The sequence below is a fragment of the Marmota flaviventris genome, chromosome 3, assembly GCF_047511675.1.
Source record: "Marmota flaviventris isolate mMarFla1 chromosome 3, mMarFla1.hap1, whole genome shotgun sequence".
Lineage (NCBI taxonomy): Eukaryota > Metazoa > Chordata > Mammalia > Rodentia > Sciuridae > Marmota > Marmota flaviventris.
The window spans coordinates 30,007,204-30,013,606 of record NC_092500.1 but is presented as its reverse complement, the minus strand read 5'-3'; the positions used below and the strand labels follow the sequence as shown (position 1 = coordinate 30,013,606).

Genomic DNA, 6,403 nt, shown 5'->3' with positions numbered 1-6,403 from the left:
GCTAGAAGAGGGTTAGATAAAATTGCAGAGCTGAGAGGTCAGTGTGGCTGGATTCTATGGGGTGAGGAGGAGAAACGCATGAAATGAAATTGCAAAGGCAAAAGCCGGAACCTTCAGGGAGTTGTAAATTCTGCTAAAGATCTTGAATCTTTTTCTCATTTTCTCTTGGAGGACAGGATGCTGTGTATTTACAGCATGGCTACATAGATTTTTTTTTCATGAGTTATCTAACACACACACACACACACACACACAATTCTTTGAGTATAATTCTTAAAAAAATACTTAGATTGAAAATGCTTGTGATAATTTTTCTATGAAAGATATTCTAAAATTAAAATTAAAAAGAGTCGTTTAATTTTTTTGGCTTACTGGACAAAAAGGGAAAAATATACACCATTTTAAAGTATCTTTTAAGCAAAACGTAACATCTTAATCTTCCAGCTGTTCAATAGTTGTTGAGTCTATAAAAGGTTATTTTGACTTGCAGAAAAGAATTTGTGAGAAGGTTTTAGTTAAGCAATCTTAAAATGACATCTCTTTCCTTGGAGCCACCAATCATCCATTTTATCCTTCAGTGTATGTCATGCTCCATGGAGAAAACAATTCAGTTGAGCTGTATCCTAAGTCAGGGAGGCTGATATCACTTACAGGCCAGCTTCTTAGGTAAGGTTTCATTCCCTTTGGTGCAGGAAGATGTTTGTTCTCTTGATGCAGCCTGGAACATTGTGATTTGGACTGTGGCAGGGTGCTAAATACACATTGTAGGTAAAAATGTAGGTCCAAAAAGGGTAACTTGAGAAATAGTGTAAAAGTGTTATTTCCTTAAATATCACTCCACCATTTAGAAACATTGGCTGACTGTTCTATTAACTGAGTTAACACATACAGTGTAATAATTCCAATATTAAATAGTAATTGGAGCAAGACTGAAGGTGTTTTGAAAACCCAAACCCTGTTTGGATAAATTGAGATACTCATTTACTCAAGTCCTGAGTATAAATATAAAGAGAAAAAGAACATGGACTCTGGGTGACCACTGAACTGAATAAACATCATCTGCCATCAGGTTTAAAGTTATGTTCGTGTCCAGCTAAATTTACAACCAAGCCATTAAATCAAATGAAAAAAAACATTGATGCTCTTTTATTCTGAACTTTCAGAATCCTTTTTATTTCTTTTTCATTCAAAAATGATTTGTCTTATATACCAACATAACTTTATTTGATTGTCATTCCCTATTAGCCACATTCCTTTTTAACAATGCAGTGAAATTATAATGAAGAGTGGAGTTATTACAAGCTGTCCTGTATGTGAGTTATACAATATGCTGAGTGGGTCCTGATGAAGCCACACTTATCTAATTATAATGAGGCCAACTCCTTGAAGAGCACATGTTTGTGTCTCATATAACTAATTAATGAAGACTGAAATAATTGATGGTGAATGTAACAGAAGGATACCAGGAGATACTGAAGTTTATCTCCTTTTTCACCATTGGTTCTTTATCTATGGTACTAATATTAATTAATTTGACAAAATAATAGTTTTGCTTTCTATCCAAATGCAATAAACTGTATGAGATTAAAAGAACTTCCAGTAAGTTACAAACGGTGGTTTATTATAGAAAATTGAAATGAATACCAAATAGTCATTTTTCAATTACGTTCTTAAATTTTCAGATCATAGTAGTCTGTTTTCATAAGTCATAAAATGGTATGTGAGTCCAAGCTCAGTTTATTCATTTAAAAAAGACCAAAACTTTAACTTTTTAAAGTTATGTCATCTTTTTAAAGCTTTTTCCTTAAACATGACAACTAAGGGCCGCACTGATTGATCCTTCCAGAAGTGAAACAAGCCTCATTTCCATGATTTGAAATCCAAGTAAATTTTTAAAGTTTGCTTCTATAGCAATGCAATGGCACCAGTGGACTGACACCTGTGGAACTGAAGTGAGTAAAGGGATTTTTAATAAAATTGAGTAGGGGAGAAAGATAAAAATAAGAAAAATATTATAAGAGAGGAAGAGTTTCATGAGTGATGAGCCTACCTATAGTAAATAGGAAAGCTGAGCTGGCTGAGAAGAAAGAGGGAAAGGTGACCCCATAATCCCAAAGAAGTTTTATAAGAAAGATATTACAGTGTGCTTTGAAAGCAATGAGAGATCAGTAACAAGGAACACCAGTCCCCAGGTTTCACGGGTCAGGTGTTCTGGGTGAAATGAGCCTTTTCTCCTTCACATTTAACATCTTTTCTTTCTTAGTTTTGTTTCTTGATATTATAACCACATCTCCCTTCCCCAGTCCCACATAGAACAATTAGAATTAACAAATAACAGCTAATTGAAAACATAGAAGTTTTGGGTAAAGATTCCATCCTTGTACTAAAAAGTCCAAGTATCTTTCCTCAAATTGTTTTGCATAATGTCAAGTTACATATAATTTATATTTTAAATTATTATATTAACTTGGGTTTTCCAGATTTGTGCCTAATGCTTTAGAAAAATCTCATTGAATTTATGAGGATACACATTCCAAACATGTCTCCATGTTCCCTTTCTGGTAGGGTACATTTTTCTCATTTTGAGCTACCATGTGTTTTTCACTTGGAGGAAAATGAAATGTGCTATAGACGACATCAATCTTTTTAGTCTTTTGTCTCTTTTTTTGATGGTTGAAGAGAGAGCTATATGAGTTTCTCTGTCTTTTACTTTCAGTACAGATAATGCATCAGCTTTTCTGAAGGGTCTGACTTCCACTTTTCATGAATACTTGAGAATAGAAGTTAAGGTTTTACATCAGTTCTTTATTGAGATTTGTGGGGCTGTATCAATACCTGCTTTGTTGGAAGGGAGGGATAAATTCATCTACTAAACTCTTATCAGAGTGGCTATGGCTATGGGGAAGACAATTGCTACTGAATACTCAATGTTTAAACAGAAACACTTTAACCAATGTTAGGTATAAATTTAAAAGTTTGAACACTATATAATTCTTATAGAGAAACTAATTTGTAAATAGTGCATTTTTAACTTAAATTTTCAGTTTTTTAATAGAAGAATGTGATAGAAAAGTTGCAAAGTTACAAGGTGTTTTGAATTTATTTTCCTTATTAACAAAATAAAAATAAAAACAAAGAACAGCAGTAAAAACTTTACCTTACTACTTAGTTCAAAATCTGAGACTTAGATAACAAGCTTCATGAAGAACTTTCAATTCTTTGTTGCTCACAAATGAACCTCAATATAATTACATGGGCAATTAAAAAATTTACACATTCATGCTAAGTGTGAATTACATGATTTCTAGAACTAAGCAAAATGAACACAAGTTACAGTGTACAATGTCATGGTAGGTAAATGGCCTGTTAATTTTTTTTTTCCCAGATCAGTTTACATAGTGTAACTATACCTTTATTTTATCTACCTTTAAACTCAACTCACCCAACGGTAAAGGATCTGAACTAGTAATACAGTCTAGATAACAGATAAGATGGGATCACGTGGGACAAATGGAGTCTTTGTTCTCTTTTTAAAAAAAAAAAAAAAAAAAACACCTTTGAGACAGGCACTGGCACTCAAAGACATTTTGCTCATCACAAGCCTAACGCAGAGTTTATAGCCCATTGATGACAAAAATAAATTCTTTCAAACAGAAATATTTTCTCTTATAGGATAAAGACAATTTTATTTGTGGACAGAGTGCTCATTGAGGGATCTTATAATCACATCACCCAATTTCAGATTCATCAAACACATACAATATCTAAGTCTAATTAATGGAAGATGGGACGACATGAACACCTGTTACAGTGACATGATAAGAAGATGATGCTTTGTGCCTTCAGTCCAGGTGCTTTACAAGCATTAAGCTTCTCAGTACCTTTGTGATCTAGGTAAGCAATTCTCTGTGTTCTGCCTTCCCTTTGTATCTAAGACAGCTGCTGATTATTTTTGAATGTGTGATGATAACTATGAATTTAAAATGTCTAATTAAGTTTTCTCATTAGGGACCATATCTAGTTCTGTGTTTTACATGCTATCTTAATGAGGACGAGGACCACATGTCTTCATAATATTGCTTCTATTCTATCTGTTAATGTGACCTCATCCACAAAGCAAATGCTCAGAGGTGGCTTTCTTAGTATGAACATGCATGAGGATGGCTTCAGTGTCCTCTTCTGACCTGCTGAAAGTGGGGGTGGGGGGTGAGGGATTTCAACACAATAGGTCAAACCAGGTGGCTTTGCCTGTTTTTATGGCTGCCTGTCACTGGAGTTAACAGTCAGGGAGGAACTGGTGAGGACCAATGGATATGCAGACAGAGTAGCTATTAATCTATATATATAGGATTGTCAGCTATATGAGGAGAAAATATTGCAGGGCAGCAAAAGGATGCTTTGTTTGGATGTATAAATAGCCAGTAAGGCTTTTAACTCAAAGGGAAGATAGAATATGCAGTCTGTATAATTTTATGTGGTATTGTGGAACTCACAGAAACACTGAGACTAAGTGGACAACAGGCATCAGGTAAAACATCTGAGTGACTACATATTCTGCAGCCTGATTGAGTTGACCTAATATTTCTATTTCTTATTCATATAGTACATTCTTAGCTAAATTAAAATTTAATTTCAATAGAACGTTTGTTGCTATTCCCTGTGATACCGCTGCAAAAATGACTGCTGCTGAATGATACTTTTATGCTGCCTTTTTGACTTTTAGAGAGGCAGGGCACACAGAAAGTAGGAGAAAAATATCAATTCTCTTTTCTCTGTAAAACTGATATTTGATACAATTTTTAGTGTGTTTCTTAATATATCCAATGTTTTTGGTCACATAATTCACTTATTTTAGAATTTGGTATCAAAAAGTGGTTTTCTCAAGGTCTTCATACAAAAACTGTGCCTCCTATCATAGTTACTTTGTTGCCTTGACTCTCAGGAAGTTCAAAGATAAATTATGATGATACAGTCTTTATATAATGAAGTAATTTGCTCTTCTATTTATATAAAAGCAGTAAAATCAGGCAGAATTATATTTGGGTCATGTTAACTGTTGTGTTCATGGACATAGATTTATTGACTATATAACTCTTAGGCTAGTAAGGCTTAGAATGTCTGTTGGTTCTAGGAAATTGACAATTTTTTGGCACCAGTGTTATTAACCTCTATTTAGAGAAAAATGTAATGAAAATTGGAATTATGGTCCCCTTGTTCACTGTTAGCAGGTAGCACAGAGTGCTCTGAAGCAAAGAAACTTGGATTAAGTTAGACTGACATGAATTTGAATCATAGCTCTTCTACTTCTTATCTGTTTGATTTGGGGCATATTGCTAGCATTCTTGAATTTCAGTATTCTGTCTGTGAAATGTGTAGTGCTTTTAAAATGGTGCCTAGCACAAAATGTAAGCATTCCGTAAACATTGACTACTATTGCTAATGATAATTATTCATTAAAACTTAAACTAGATAAAATTGTTCAAAATTTGAAAGCAGGTGTTTCTAAATGATTTTGTATCATGCAAAAGAAATATTTTAAAGATCATTTCTTATTGGTGTATTATCACTGCACGTAATAGTGGGCTTTGTTGTTATGTATTCATACATACACATAACATAATGCAAAATAGATATTAATGAACTAATGTACATTTTATCTTTGGATGTAGAGGTTTTACAAACATTCCTCTATGTGCATTAAAATTATAAAAAAAGTCTTAATAGCTTTTATTGTCCAACATGAAAGTCTAAAATATGCATAAGATTTCACTCAAAATATAATTACATTTTTATTTAAGAATGCTTAAACTGTGATCAGTGTTTTCATAGGATTAAATTTTTTTTTCATGTCAGACAGGTTATGTGCTGATGTTGTAACAAGTTTAGAGGGAGGCACATCACACACAATAGCGTGAACACCCAATCATCACGCTTATGAACTGAAGGATCAGGATGATATCTTAATAATCAAAATTGGTCTGAGTCAAATGATTAATGAGTTATGATTAAATAATTTCCTAAGGTGCTATAGTTCTAAATATCCAGAAATTATAGCATTAATTTTTATAGTCTACATGTCTATGGGTAGGACTATGTTTCAGTTCACAAATACATTGTCTTCTAAAATTTCGCTTATAAGTCACATTTAATTTCTTAAAACTCAAAATGAATTTTCTTACAACAAATATAAATGCTGCCTTGTTTTTCTTTATCCCTTTTTCCAAAGCCAATTTAATCCATAATAATAAAGCTGAAGTTTTGTGTTTTCAAGAGAATATATAGAAAACAATGCTCTTGCAACACTTCTTTTATTCTAAAGCTAATAAAATATACTTAAGCATACAGAATATTTGTTAAGTATTTTAATTAAATATTTTCCCAATATGCAACCTATAATCAGGAA

At 32.9% G+C, this 6,403-nt stretch overlaps 1 non-coding gene across 1 annotated transcript; it reads right to left on the bottom strand.

Annotated features, from left to right (window-relative positions):
• Positions 1 to 5,847: 5,847 nt before the first annotated feature.
• Positions 5,848 to 5,948, bottom strand: LOC114088921 (small nucleolar RNA U13). The gene has a single exon (XR_003582092.1). It is a non-coding gene; the product is annotated as a small nucleolar RNA U13 (small nucleolar RNA).
• Positions 5,949 to 6,403: the final 455 nt, after the last annotated feature.